General features: G+C 33.1%; 1 long non-coding RNA gene across 1 annotated transcript in view; it reads right to left on the reverse strand.

Annotated features, from left to right (window-relative positions):
* The window catches only part of LOC107192968, a 114,142-nt gene that overhangs the window by 14,743 nt on the left and 83,231 nt on the right, over positions 1-16,168 (reverse strand). The window lies entirely within an intron of this gene.

A 16,168-nucleotide genomic window follows, 5' to 3' on the forward strand; every position in this document is an offset into this window, starting at 1 on the left:
AACAACTCCGCTCGAGGGATCACACCTCTTACTGAAGGGACAACACTTGATTTTAATAATGTAATTTGTTAAAACTCAACACCTAAACTATTCGTAGTGAATACAAATCTAGTAATGTTGACAGTATGTTCATTAAATTCAATCTTTCTATGCGTGTCACTAAATTGTGTACTTTACATGTGTTTTTCTCTTATATGCTTGTGCGTCCTTTTTTTATGTGTGTCTTGTATGTTATATTTATACAAAAACGGTGCAAGGGCTCGATATTCTCAAAAATGAAGCATCATACAAACAAATTTTATTCTACATTGTCAACTTAAATTGGCATGTAATACATAGGTTCTATAATTTTTGTCCTACGGCCCTGGTAAAAAGAGCAAAATAATTTATACCACTAAATAGCCCGGACCCTCATCAGGTATACATATACTCGGAGCTCTGTAGTTGACGTGTCAGTTTACTATGAAAAATCGTAGTTAAAGTGTTGTTCTATGATGACTCTCACGACGTTACTTTCGAGTGATTATTTATTATATCTTTTCGCATGGGTTAGATAAGGCAGACTATTTTAAAGAAACGTCTATAGCATTTGGCGAAAATTGTCCTTCCATCGGAAATATCGAACGCTGGTATTTACAATATCGACAAGATCTTTCAGTTCTCGACAGCAAAACACATAAGGTCAATGTCCCTATTTCTAATCATGTAAGAGTTCAGCTATCGCAGAAATTGATGTTTATTATTTATTTATGCAACTATCCACAAAAAATCGCATTAGATATAAAATTTAAACCTACTTTTAGAATTAAATTTAAATAAAAGTATTTATTTAATTTAATTTAATAATAAATGTCTCTAGTTCTGCTCAGCGAAAATGAAAGTGCCGAAAACCAAACTTTGGCGAACAATACTAAAGATTCCGTAAGTTTTTTAGTGAAAACGCAGCGTCCACGTGTAATTCACAATCGCAACGGCACTGCTCAAATCACGTTTCTTTACGACGGATACACTTATTAAATTAACTTCTATTAAAATGCTGCCATCTATTGAACAACGGGCAATATAATTTTGTACGGAAATACTGAACTAATTTAAATAATTTTTTCCATAACTAATTTATTATTTAACCTTTTACATTAAATAAAAAATATACGTATTGAGCAGAAATCGGGACGTAATTAGAAATAGGGACATTGACCTTACAGAACGCCCGGCAGACGTTGCTACTCCAGAAAATGTTGATGCTGTTGTGAAGGCAATTAAAATGATTAAGAAAATCACGTATAAGCAATTAGAATGAATAGGAAAATGATGTATAGGCAATTAGAGGAGACTGTCCACATTCGTACAACAACACTGCATCTGATTGTTTCCGAACATTAGTCACTAAGAAAACTCTGCACATTGTACCCCAAACCCTCAGTGACAATCAAGGACGGAAACGTGTCAAGTGGTCGAAAAAAATGCTAAGAAAGTTATCTGAAACTGCTAAGGAGGTATATAACAAATAATTACTCGAAAGTCAAGTTTTCAAAAAGCCTCCATGGTACAACGTTTTAACAATGATTTCTCACAGGTAATTGACGCGCTAGCTACAAGGCTTAGGGTATACACGTGAAAAGGGTCGGCCTATTCAATGGAAGAAAGGAAATTTTTCTGCTCTTTCGACTAGGGCCGTGTATGAGAAAAATTATGGAACAACCTATGTACAATAATTTCCTGTTATATAAAAACCAGTTCTGGCTCATCTTATATAAACTTCGATTATTCAAGATTAAAAGAGGACATGCATATTAGCGAATGATAAAAAAGTGCGATGAATTGAAAGTTAGAACATTGTAAGGTAACACGTACATTATTAGTAAAAGTGAAAGCTGTTTTGCGAGTTGAATATGTCGTAATATTCGTAAAAGTATTTATCAACAGTTTTATTCCATGTTTATATCAAAATGAAATAATCGTTACCCATTTCTTAATTATAAACTAAATTTCATTATAATTACAAACATTTCTCTTCTACTCGCTTATTTATTGACAGAATTCATTGATTACACAGAATGACTACACTTTATACTACTGTTGAAAATATATCGAAATAATTGGGATAATTAAAGCAAGTTGCAGAAATATTAAAAAATTTTAAATGCATCTCAAAATTTCAGGTCAAATAATTATAATACAACAATTAATGTAATTATGATCGCTCTAAGAACATTACGAATGTTACACGTCAAAATATTCGGCCAACGCGTCCATACTTATTACAGCATATCATCGATGAGTGTTTGAATGCTTCTCGGCACTGACAATAAGAGATCCCCAGATGTAACGCCAACTTTTTAATAAGGTTTAGCACACTGATAGAGTTTGGAATTCCCAGGCCAACGATATTTGTTTCAGCCGCATATGCCCATTAGTTTATAAAATATTTAATATTCAGTACCGAGGAGCCTTCGAACACTCATCCAGGATTTAGTGTAGTATAAAAAAATGCCGTACATCGCACACATTGTGAATCTATTATTTTCTTGCCAGTGTTCCGTAATATTCTTGTTATTGTCAACACGCAGAGTCGCTCGGAGTAACTACGTACCTATGTACGCGACAGGAAAAAAATCAGTCAACGATTTTCATTCACCTCCCACACACGTTGCACCTGGCTACCCATGGTGTGCAACAACAATCATTGTATTAGATAACAGTTCAATCAGCGCGACTGTGAGAACTCTCGAGTTAGAACAGTGCATTAAAAAATGCCGCCACCCTTTCACTTTCACGCTCTTTGTTCCCGTTGATTGGACCACTCTTCTCACGATAGGAAAAGCCATTGAGTTTTTGCGAACGCTTTTGCTCCCAACGAATTGGGCCAACGTGCCATTTATTTCCCCCGGAATTCTACGAAAAATCCCACCTAGCCGAAAGCTTTGTTCGGTCCGCGTTTTAATACACCCGGCAGTCAGAACAATGAATATCTATAAATGTTGCATTTTTTTTATTGTACAGTTTATATCTGTCGATTGTCTCATTACATTAGGTCGTTGCACATGAAATGGACGATTCTACTGATAGATATATTTGACGTTATTTTTATGAATGAAAATTATTAACATGGCTCCTTTCATTAATCAAAATTGTACAGCGTATTGTACTCGTTTCAAGGCACTGTCTGGCATAACAATAGCGTCTATAAAGGTTTATAAAGGTTATAAAAACTAAAGTTAATAAAGGTAGAGTGTTAGGTCGCGCAATGCTCGCACTTAATCGCCGAACCGTTATACGAACCTTAGAATTGAAACCGAAAATAAAGCACACTTTGATTGGTTCTTAATGACTGTATTTACAAAATTGTGTGTTTGTCTGCGTGTGTGTGTGATGTTCACCGGGTGAATTCTGGATTGAGTCTGATATTTATAAAAATTCGGGCGCGCTTCTGACGTCGCGCTTCACCCTCGTTGACGATATGCTTTGTCAATACCGTTTTCGAATATCACGAATTCCTATTGGCTCAACTCTGAAGGAGTAGGGATAAACCTCGGATTTCCCGAGGTTCGTGGTGGAGGAAAAGGTTCCTTTAGGAAAAAACGTACGCCTGCAAATAATTAAAATCACGTGGCCAAGTTTGGCTTGACCGCGCCGAGGTTGCCGGAGTCACCCAACGGTACAAGTTTATGGCGATATTGTTCTTTGCCTCGGTGGTACACGACCGGGATCGGCTGCCGACCAAATGTTGGAACCTTCGTCTATTGTAGGGTGTCGAAAAGATTAAAAAGGTACGCTATTGAAATGAAACGGATAAGAAATAAACGCGTACATTATTACGGGAGGTTGAATAGCTAAATTGGAGTTTTGTTATAAAATAATAGCCGCTGCTATGAACCACTATACCTATACGACGGAACATAGAGAATAAACTTATAGCAGTTATTAATAGACTTTTCAGTTTCACTTGTAATTTAATCAATTGTTGAATTAATGAAACAAATTTTTTTGTGGATTTAAGTGACTTTTCTATGTTACAACGTGTATGTGAGTTGTTGCATTCAACGCGATATGATATTTTACGCATTGTCAACTTGTAAAAGAATATCAAGAAGTAATACGTTTAATTGAAAAATGTATTTTACTTTGTTTTCGTATAATCAATTTCCATTGAATTTCTTGAGTCCTTAAACGGTTTGTCTGCTAATTACTACCTCTTACTTCGAACGTCTGGAGTGTTTATTCGTACCTTACTTTCTTTACAATGTATGTTACTATATGAAAAAATGTCATTACAAGTTTGTACTGTTTCAGTATACTAATCAATACATCAATATTATAAACTTTATTTTGTTTTTCTTAATTATTCAAATTAATCATCAATCTCCATTGTAAACAATAAAACGTCTAAGTATATCTCGGAAAAGTAAGTTTTTTCATAATAATACGAATACATTCATACATACACCTCTTTTCACCCATAAGAAAAGTACAATGCACTCCTAAAGTTTTTTATTTACTTGTCTTGCATCGAGTGTAAAGAGTGAATAAAATATAATTTACAAAAGGTTCGTACATTTTAACCTTTTTTACGGATTACAAAATCATTTATGTCCTTTAGGGAGATCATACGAATAATATTTTTCAAAATGGAACTAAAATGAAAAAAACTCTTTCAGTCGAACAAGCCACTGTGACTTCAATACAAATACGACTTGACACTACTTGACAGAAATTTCTGTAGCATTTTAATATAAATTACACTTTCCCTCGAAAATTATTAGACAGTTTTCGCCATAGGTCCCTCTAAATTCTGAGATTAAGTACAAAAGTATTAAACACTTATGAACTTTGAACGATAATCTAGAAAGTAAGAAGTGTTATTATTAGACTTCTGGTAATCACTAATTCACACCCCCTTCTTGGAGACAAATTTAAAAAAAATGTTGTCTCCATTAACGCTAGAAATACCAGTGTTGAATGTGTAATATATTAAATTATATAAATTATTAATATGCATAATACACATACACGATATAATATAAAATGTAGATATAATATAAAGATCAACAAAAATTTCGACAAAAGTACCATTATGATTTCAGTAATAGTAAATAAAAATTCTGAAAGCCGTTATTTTTACGCGTTTCGTAGTTTTTATCGTTAAGAGTTTTAAAACCGTTAACTTTTCCATGCTATATTAAAGCTTTTAATTTCTTACGTTCCTCAATTTACATGTATTATAAATGCATAAAATCTAAAATCCATATTTAGAACGTTGCTTCAAGGCATGTGTCACCATCAGGATACCCTGCCCTCTTTTTACATTCTCTAATTATACACTTCTCTCGCGATACAAGATAATACTACTTAAACTACCATCTTCCAATCTCTGTTCTCTTGGAGATCTTGTTGTCACTTGTTTTATAAGGAGGGGCTTAATTGCTCTAAATGCATGCATTGGGTTTACTGTAAGTACTGAAACTGTTTACATTTAGAGAAGCCATGGTGAAACACGACAGGTGGTACAACCAGACAGGTTATTCTATATGCAAAAATAAGTTGAAAATGCAGAATGAAATTTTCTTATATGATGTTTCATTTGTGGGACAATCGAATTTAAAAGTCTAGCTACGTACTCATCAAATCGCATGGGACTTGAATGACGTGTCTGGTCACTACATTCCATTTCTACTTACTGCTATCTCGAAAGTAGTGGGCGATCATATTATTACAGCCACTTGCATAAAAGGAAGATTTTACAATTTTAACTGTATTTTTTATAATTACATAGACTAGATTTAATTCTGTGTGTATTTTTAGTGAACAATTGTTAATTACAAATTATCTAGTCAACAAATCTTGATATTGTAATTTACTTTCTACACAAACAGAAAGAAACATATTTTCCGTACTGTGGCTCCAATAAGTTGATAGTCTGTCAGATGCCAAACTGATCAAATCCATTTTCTATAAATTCCTCGATTTTAATATTCATAAGTTGTTTACTTTTATATATCCTATATATTTCAATATTAATCTTAAATAATTTACTTTGCAACACTTATGATTCCAAGTATTCCAAGGAAAATTGAAAACAGTAATGTCTATAATATTGACGACTTTCCGTGGTGTTTGTTCCGTGGAGTTAATCATTCTGGCTTCTGAGATACTCATATGTACTTATATGTTGAATGAATTTTGAATTTAATTATGTCGGAAACGAAGCATCATATGACAAAATGTTGTTAATTTGTTGAATGAAAATTTTGTTGAATAATTCCTTTTGAAAAGGAACTGCTTAGGAAGTCAGAACTCATCTTGAAATGTAGTAATAGCAAGTGTATTTACGTGGAACATTAGATTTAAAATAAATTTTCATACAGAACTTTCATATTCATTGTATGTTGCAAATTAATGGGTCAAATTAGTTGTTATTAATCTCTGAATTAGTCTTAAATTAGTTTCTAAACTAGTTGTATAAAGACTTATACATAAATTAATAAATATTATTTCAAGTACATAATGTTTCTTTAAGGAGTTATTTTTTAATTTTTATTCTATTTTGTTGTAGTAGAATTAAACATATACCTACATTATAAACACATTCATACTTTTGAATAGTACAACATCATTAATGACAAAAATTGTGAAAAATTCTTCATCAAATTTAGTTACAAGTAGTTTTTTTCTTCAACAAAGTAAGCTTTTATTACAAATTTTATGTATTGAAAATTGTAACTAAAATCTAGTGCAAAAATGTAAGCTGCTGCACGCATTTACAAAAGTTAAAACTTGAATATTCCATTGATTATTCCGAAAATTAGTAACTTTGAATCACGGGAAAATTTATTGAAAAAACATTTTAAACTTCTGTTATACAACAAAAACCATAACTAAAAGCGGTATAATTAAATTCTTCCAAATATTAAACACTTCAATTAACCCTGTTGAAATGTTTCAATGTTTTTGGGAGCATCAAATAAAATGAGTGTGCAATCAGTTTCCAATAAATGTGACTACTATGCACGAATCCTTCTATGTATTGTATTTGTTCAGAAATCGTTTAATTAACTGTTCAAGTATATTCAACTCACAATTCTATAAATATATTTTATTTATAAGAAAATATGCAAAACTTCCGTTTTACGTGGTTTTACAGTTCACAGTTAGTTACAGAGGACGTATTCGTCTTATTCACCGAACAGTATTGACATAAAAGCTTCGACGAATAACCATCAATATTAACTTAGAAACGCTGTTACAAAGCCTGAAAACAAATTACCGGCTTGCGTGTTTCCTGTATGACTAATGGATTAAAGACCGTGATGCCTTTTTCTCATACACGCACTTTTCCTCAGAAAGTTTCTCGTTCTAATAAACCAGTTTGCTCTCCAGTTTGCCTGATATGGAGCCAGGCACTCTCTCCGGGTGAACCATAGACACAATTGCATTGACCTCGAATCTACGTGGCTTTATGTAAATTTTAATGGAAGATAACTAAAACATAAATCTCTCCACATGAAGCATACATACAATTGCAAAAACCTCGAATCTATTCCGATTTATGTACATTTTAATGGACGATAACTGAAACATAAACTTTAAATGAAAACGAAAAGTAGTTCTACAGCAATAGTTTAGTATGTACATATTGACAAGTTTTTGACCTACACTCAGAATGATTCAGAATGACCATAGAAATCCTAAACAGATTATTTGGAAGGCTGTTCCGTGTCCAAAGTGCTATACCTACGTATGTACATACAATAATAGATACATTCTATTTTCAACATTTTTGCAATGCAGTTGTAACAATTTAAAGTTGCACTGCTAACATAGTAAAGTCACAAGCTTGATAAAAAGTAATGAAATGGTGCAACATCTTGTTGCATTTTGTTACCATTATGTGTACACAAAAGTAATGGGTGTCATCTGTATTATTGGTATTATGGTTCTATTTTACATTATCTGCAAGGAATTCAAATGTTGCCAAACGAGTAGCAAGAAGTTATAGAAAATAAGGAAAACTATTTGAATTAACACTTGTAGCAATTGTTGAATATTACTAAAGATCTTCGATAGCAAAATGCATTACTTTTGCGTACACCTAATATTATTGTTAGTAACTAATATTGTTATTTGCCATTACATTTAGTGATTTTATTAAACATAGAATGGAATATCTTTTTAAGTTCTGTTGAAATCTTTTATGAAGAAAATATATCTTCACTTAACACTAGAGAACTACCAAAACAGTAAAAATGATTGGTTTTGTAGCGACCTTGTCACTACCATTCCCCGTGTTTTAGGTAGTATGCGTAAGCGGCGATTTACCGGGTTTTTCCGGAAGGTTTTGCTCGGGGCTTACTTTTGTCGATGTACCCATCTAGCAACCAGACTCGTGCAGGCCTACAGTTTTTAACGTTAAGGGTGAAAGTCAGCGAATGTTATGACTATTTTGTGAGGTTATTTTTCCTACGTTGTTCCCCAAGGTTTTCTGTTTTGGAGGGCATTCTGGAAAGACTCACGGAAGCGTTCACTTCGTGTCGCATCAGCATACAACTTCCAGTACATCTTGTATACGCGTTTCATTATAGATCTAGTGTTTATGTATCTCGCGATTTCAATTGTGTAATGTTCGCATTATATTATTAAACGAGTGTGAACGAATATTGACTACGAATTATTATACCTATTGTCCCCTCAGTTTGAAAATTCTTATAAAAATGATTAAAATGTCATAAGAGTGTATTTTCTGAGATCCTTCGCAACAATTATTGCAGTATATAAGTGAAGAAATTTATTAATCTATCGATTCGCATATTTTCATTAAGCTGTTCATTACATTAACCTGATAAAAACTAGAAACAGAAACGCGTACATTTTCGGTAGTTCTAGTGTTAATGTACTTCTTATCAAGACAATGATTGTATTACTACAAAAGTAAAAGTGTATTATCATATTAAGAATAAGATGTACATTGATATCATATTTTTTAAAGTCTTACAAGACAAGACCAAAGTGTCAATTACCAATTTTTATGAAACTTAAGTATAATGTTCAACCGTTCATGTCAAAAGGGTGAACGCCCCTAAAGTTGGGGCTGCGAAATCTATTTCGACGAATATCTCGGAAACTATCAGAGACAGAGTAATTATGTATATTGATGAAATTAGTATTTTTCAACGGCGACTTCACCTGTCTTTATTTTCTTTTAATTCACAATCTTTAGTTGCAAATTAAATACATTCGAAATTAAGTGGTCTTATTCTATTTACACGCATCACTATATTTATATAAATGAAACATTTCAAATGGAAAATTGTGCGACACTACATGTTCTTTCTCGGGTTTCAATAAACATAAAATGCAGTTCGAAATTGTATTCCGAGGCGGGAGAATGAGGTACTCTCTCTCCCTGTATTGCACCCACGATGTATCAGGAAAAGCTGCATTCATAACCGCGATGGCGTGTCGATATGCATGATTTATCGGTTTTCATCGAAACACGAAACATCTTTTACTCTTCCTCTTTTCATACAATTTTTACATGCAGGGTGTTCAACGAAAACTATATGAAAGTTTTGATATATGTATACAGAGTGATTCTAACGATTGAGCTGATTTATAGTTCTGTTCCAAGTGAAGTCTGAAAAAAACTGTAGAGGGAAATTTTGCATTGTTTACGAAGCTTAATCACCAACTGGGTTATTTTTTCGCACGTGCGTCGATGCACTTGCAAATAGTAATTGCACTTTATTTTTTAAATGGAAACACTACGATCTTTTGCATAAATTAATTCCTTGGGTCATTCTGCGTACGGAAGGTAAAGGTAAGGTTCATTGAAACAATACTTTACGAGACATTTTCTTCGAGAATTCACAAGGAAAGGCATGGAAGAGTTCCCCTCCGATTTTAATGCAATTTCGTACATTTCTGTTTGCAAAGCAGGCTGAAACCACCCCTCGACTGACTCGGGTACGGTTCGGGGCATTCATGGCAAGGCAGAAAGATTTTCAGCCACTCATAAATTTGTTTTTTTGCACGAAGCCGAGGCTCTGCTAGGTTTCTGATTACATTGTTTTGATTGGTTTCAGAGAAGGACCCCCCAGTGGTGGGAATAACGCCGTTGTTCATGTCGCATTCATCGAGGAATTACTGTATTTCGAAAAGCACAAAAGATTCGTGACCCTCTCTCTATGACTTGCCACACCTACGATGACATCTTATCCTTATTTATATAGTTAAATTTAATAACTTTGGCAAACAGACGAAAATTGCTGGATATTCTTTTCTTGAATGGGGTTCTCTTTGGCCGCGTGAATTGCTTAAAGATTTTGTCATTGCTAAATTCGTATGTACCATCTCGAAACACTCGTTATCACAGCCTGTTTCATATCAAAACTCACCGTAGTCAGTATGGTCAACTTGATTGCTTCAACCGTGCTTTAAAGTTAACCAACGATTTCTGTAATTGTGTTATGTAACTTGTTCAATCACTAAAGAATTCGATTCTTCGAATGTCAATATAATTAATATTACTTTATCATTTGTTTTCATTTTTATGTACGCCCTTCTCTTGTTATCATAAGTTTGTACTAAAGGGTATTTATCCAGTTAATAAATAAGTAAATAAATAAAAAAATAAATAAGAAACTCGTAACGAGCGAGTTTCACAGTTTTTTATGTACCTACAATAATATGTTGCTAACAAATTGTCCAAAATGCACTTTCTTTATAACAAAAAAGTTTGTATAACTCTATTGTACAACTTATCCAAATCTAGTAGTGCACTTCATTGCAAATCAGATCATTATGCTCAACTTGTCATACTTTTGTCCGATACTGTACCTGCAATGAAAACTCCGATAAGGGTCCAAAGAGACCCGGCATCGATCTATCGCATTGTCTTTTACGGTAAACTCTTCTAGGATTAAACTATAAACCTGATGGCTGATATTAAATCGAAGATACTGGTTGCTGTTGCACAATCTTAACTTGAATCTAATCGTTCGAGACTGAGCATCAACTTGAGTGCTAGATATTCAACTAATCAGGTCTCCGAGGTATCACAAAAACTTCCGACGGAACATTCGCTTCTATGAGGACCTACGGATGCCGGTGGCCCTCCTTTATCCGGCATTTACTTAACAGATTACATCCTATAGGTTTATTTCTTTTCCACTGAGTTTCTCCTCTTTCCGTTCTGTTTACGCTTCTCCTTTTTCGGAGCTCTTTTACCGTCGGATATTTTCCTCGTTTAGTTGGCTCTATTTTTTTTTCATTTTCACACGATTTAACCTTCCTTTCGGTCTGTATTGTCCATTTTGATGGACATATTGACATTAGCACTGCCAGCGTTGAATGTATGGTAAACTAAATTCTATAATATATTGATACGTATGATATGTATATGTATAATGCAATATAACAGAATATAGTATAATGTAAATTGTACAATAAATTAAATGTCAATAGAAATTCCGAAAACAGCATTTTTATGATTTCAGTAACTATGAAATAAGAAATTTGAAATTCGCCATTCTGAGGGGTTTGGTTGTTCTACTGTTAATAATGCTACTATTTCTTATACACTGGCCGAAATTTCTATAAAGTCATCTTCATTTTCATAGATATTTTGAAAATACCACCAATTTCATTGCTCCATCGTATACGTTTTTGTATTTTCATTCAAAAACTGGAGAGTACACTAAGTATTAATATAAAAATAGTGAAAAACAATTGTTAATTTCAACTTTACTTATATAAAAAGAGAATGACTTTATAGAAATTTCGCAGTTTGTTTCCTGTTGAATTATATTTTTATTTCCTTTTTCTAAATAAATGTTAAATTTATTTTTTGAAACCGATGTGTACGCTTTCTTTAATTAATCCCAAAATACAAATTTTGAATTGGTGTTGAATAATTATAAAAATTCATTAAAAAACATGATGACTATAGAAATTTCGGCCAATATATTCTCTCGTAGTGGAACCTTTCTACCAGCAGCTTCAACAGTTATGCTTTGAGTCTGTCCACACTTAAAACTCATATTTCATTACAATTTTTTGAGGTTTTGCAATGCCTTCATATATCTTATTTGACAAGCTACAGCTGTTTTCCTAATGTAGGAAAACTTACACATTTACACAGCTGTACACAATTTATTTTCTTTCGTGTTTATCGTCATTCTGTGTATAATATTACTTACGTTTTCTTTGCTATTTCTTTTGCTTATGTTTGCCTTCTATAAATGTTCTACCTGATAGGTATCTTCGTTTCAAAGAATTGTTTTCCCTCCTTTATTTTACTTTACTGTGTTACGAGGCCGGGCCGTAGCAACGCGAGAGGCTGGTGAGTGTAGGTTTTCCAAGTAATATGGTATCAGTTTATTGGTCAGGTGCGCGGACAAATGTGACGCGAAGTCAGAGAGCCGCTAGGATGTTTGAAAGCGAGAACGGAGTTACTTGCGGACGAACCTGATGCGAAATCAGGCAGCCGCAGGAAGATGAAATTCGTGGACGAACCCGATGCGAAATCGGGGAGTTACTAGGATGTGATTTTGCAGACGAACTCAACGCGAAGCTGAGGAGCTGCGAGGAGGTTGGAAAATCTGTACAGACGAACCTGAGGTGAAATCAGGGAGCTGTTAGGATGCGGACGAACCTGATGTGAAATCAGGAAGCCGCAGGATTGATCAAGTTTCGTGGACGAACCCGATGCGAAATCGGGGAGCCACTGGGTTGGGAATACTCTTGGATAAATGTAATGGACGGACGAACCTGATGCGAAATCACAGGTAGCCGTTAGGAAATGTTAGTTGGTGCCTCGTAACTTTTCAGTTTATGATTAATACAACTCGAGCGGTAAAGTTGTATTAGTGAGGAAACGGTCGACCTGATATTATTCTAAACTACAGGAAACTAGTATATCCATAATACTATAGATTTATGGATCGTGGTATGAATTCAAAATGAACTACACAGATATATAAAATAACCGTATAATTAATCAGTCTTTAATTACAAATGTGTTGTGTAGTGTTGTCGCGTAGTAGTAAGTAATGAGAAAATAATAACTGGTACCGAAATAAATATGTGCTCGGTGTGAACGCACTGGCGATGCGGGGGTTGCGAGTGGATTTTACGGAATAATGCCAAGTAATAATTTCAGCCGAAATACAAAGTGTTCGCGGTTTACAAGGTTAACTGGATTCGAAAGGAAACTTTAGCCCGATCTCACTAACGTAATGATCAACTCACAAGAACATGACGCGACGTGACTCTAAAGGCGACGGTACAGTTCTGATCCCCTGAGGGTTGAAATCAACGGGTTTATATAGGCCTAGAAATTGGTGGGGATGCTATGAAATTTCCATACAAGGAAATTTTCGACGGTTAAGGTTGCGCCACGCTTCCTAGTTTTTTGGTTACCACACCATGGGAACGGGTCCTACTCCCCCGCTTACTAGAGAAATAACGAAACGTAAGGGCGTTTTCCTTTGCCGGGTGCGAGCGCAAACTATAATATTAGAACGAGAGGTATGAGAGAAAATTCTTCATACGTAACAACTGATTACTGTTGATTTACTTCGTATGTTTGTCAGTCACATTTTTCATTATGTTCAGAGTATGATTATATAATTTTCATTATTTTTGAACGAAGATTGCAATTGCTCAAAAAAACTCTACTATGTTCGTATTAGGTCGGAAACCTAAATTCTTCAAACTAAATTGTTTAATGTGAAACTCATATTTCGAAGACAATATTGATTATAGACATTTTGTGAAACTTTTCCTTTTTTGAAAAGACAGAAACTTACATCTTACTTCGATTTATTATTATCAACTATAGATACGCGAAGGATTTTACCTAATATTCACCTCAATCCATTACATGTATTATTTTATTCTAAACAATCTTTAAGTAATCGTATTGCCGAAATGAATAGTGTCTCGTAAAAAGTACAGAGCAGACTTTCCATCTTAACAAGCAAATGATGATCACTGTTAATCATTTTCGTTCATAAAACTGTAACCAAATATATCATTCAGTAAAACTGACGTTTCATATACATATACCGACCTAATAATACATCACTTTAAAACACATACTTGTATCGTAGTTGTTATTCAATTATATGCATTGTTACAGAGACGTATATATCACATCAATTTCAGTCACAGTTGAATCACGCCAATTTCAACAAGCAGCACAGTATTAATTTACCAATGAGTAACGACACGTTATGAGTCAGAACTGGTTATCGAAATAAACTTCCAATTAAATAATTGTTCAAATTAAATTGTTGTCTTATTTGTTGTATGCTCAGTTCTATTTTCTTAAGTAAGATATTATTTCGGTAATAATATACCCTATAGATAAACGATTATTATATTTGTTACATTTTTTCCAGAAAAATAAAAATATTCTCCTGTCATAAAAATTCTATTGTAAACCGACACATTTTCAAAAATATTCATCAGTGGTAGGGTTTCTTATTGCTTGAAGTATTTACATTCTGACTTTAAGGTTAACTTCTCTTGGTATTTATGTTCAGTTACATAGTATAAAAAGTTTTATTTCGTGTTTTGTATTACCGCTTAATTTAATGAAATACTATCAAATAAATAATTAGAGAATATCTTACTTATCAAATGATATTGTGAAATTTACTTTCATAGGCCTTTATTTCCACCAGAAAGCTTTTAGCGCTTCAAACGATCGTTTTATTTTTAAAGTTTCTTGTGTATCAAAAGCCATCATCAATGTGTGGTCTATTGTATTATAAATAGTAACTCAAGTAGTACAGAATAAGTACTTTCCGTTAGAATCGACGAATGTGTTTTTTTTCAAATTGATAAAACGAAACAGAAAACATTATACATATAAAGAAACAACAATCTACTTTGTGTGAAAGCAGATATTTTTTCGAGTGTACACCTCCGAAAATTGTTAAAAAGAACATAAACAAGTCAAAAGTTATGTAGGATTAAATATTTTGTTTTATGGAAAGTTAAGAACAGAAATTAATGTTTTATAAAATTTAAAGATTTAAAATGGGAATAGAAATTGCCTCAAATACATGAGTGTCGTTATTACATATTTATTTTCATAAGGGTAAGTAAGTCTTAAAGAAGTAGTTGCATAATAAACGACGTGACGTTTCGCATGAAGCCCTATTTGAACTATCAAAGAATCACCAAATGTATGTAAATAAGTTAAGTTTGTAATTCGATGACAAAACGTGTCGATTCAAATGGATCTTACTTTAATTAAACCCCTTGCACTCTTAGCACCGACTATAGCCATGACTGTAGTCATAGACTGTGGACTTTATGCATTTAATAACATATCCAATTTCTCTGAATCAATATTAGTAACTAGTTAAATATATTTAAATATGATTTTCATTTGATTTTGTGCCTAATGAAATTCTTAATACAGTAAAAAATTTCCTTTTGATCATAGTATTTGTAAATTAGTGTTTAAAGATCTATAGTTGCATAAACATCCGCAGTTTAATAATGATACATATAATTTGAAACAATAATTACAAATTCTATTGTATTCTTAAGCCTGAAAAGTTATATCTTTAATTTTAATGCAATAAATTGAAACAATGGAGTAACTAGAGAGCGTATCGTCATTCATACCAGCCTCCACTTCCTTACTGCACAATCGCTATTCGACTGACGCTGCCGTATCGAAAAGGTGAAAATCCTTTCTTCTAAGGTAAGTTATAATTACACTGCGGAAGCTTACGCAAAATAAAATTTTATGAAGTAGTTCATCAAGAAAGGAACAAAGGTAGAAATTTATTTTTTCCCTTATGTAATTTATTGAGTTAAGAACAAAATAGAAAACTCGTTTCATCTGATGAAAGTGTGTTATGATAAATACATAAAATCCACAGTCTAATTATAATCATTGAAACTTCACAGTACAAAAACGACATTTATTATGCAGCTACTTCATATTTGTTACCTTTATGATTACTTGTTACTTTGAATATTAGGTTGCTACAAAAGTTCTCAACTTATTATAATACAATACAAAGCACTTTAATTTCACGAAAAAGAAGTTTGTATTCTGTGTTACACTATATTTTTTAACACTTTTGTTCCTATTATAGCCATATGGCGATAGGTATTTGAAATTTTGAAATATCATATTAGTATCTTG

This window comes from Dufourea novaeangliae, unplaced genomic scaffold (assembly GCF_001272555.1).
Source record: "Dufourea novaeangliae isolate 0120121106 unplaced genomic scaffold, ASM127255v1 scaffold464, whole genome shotgun sequence".
Classification (NCBI taxonomy): Eukaryota; Metazoa; Arthropoda; class Insecta; order Hymenoptera; family Halictidae; genus Dufourea; species Dufourea novaeangliae.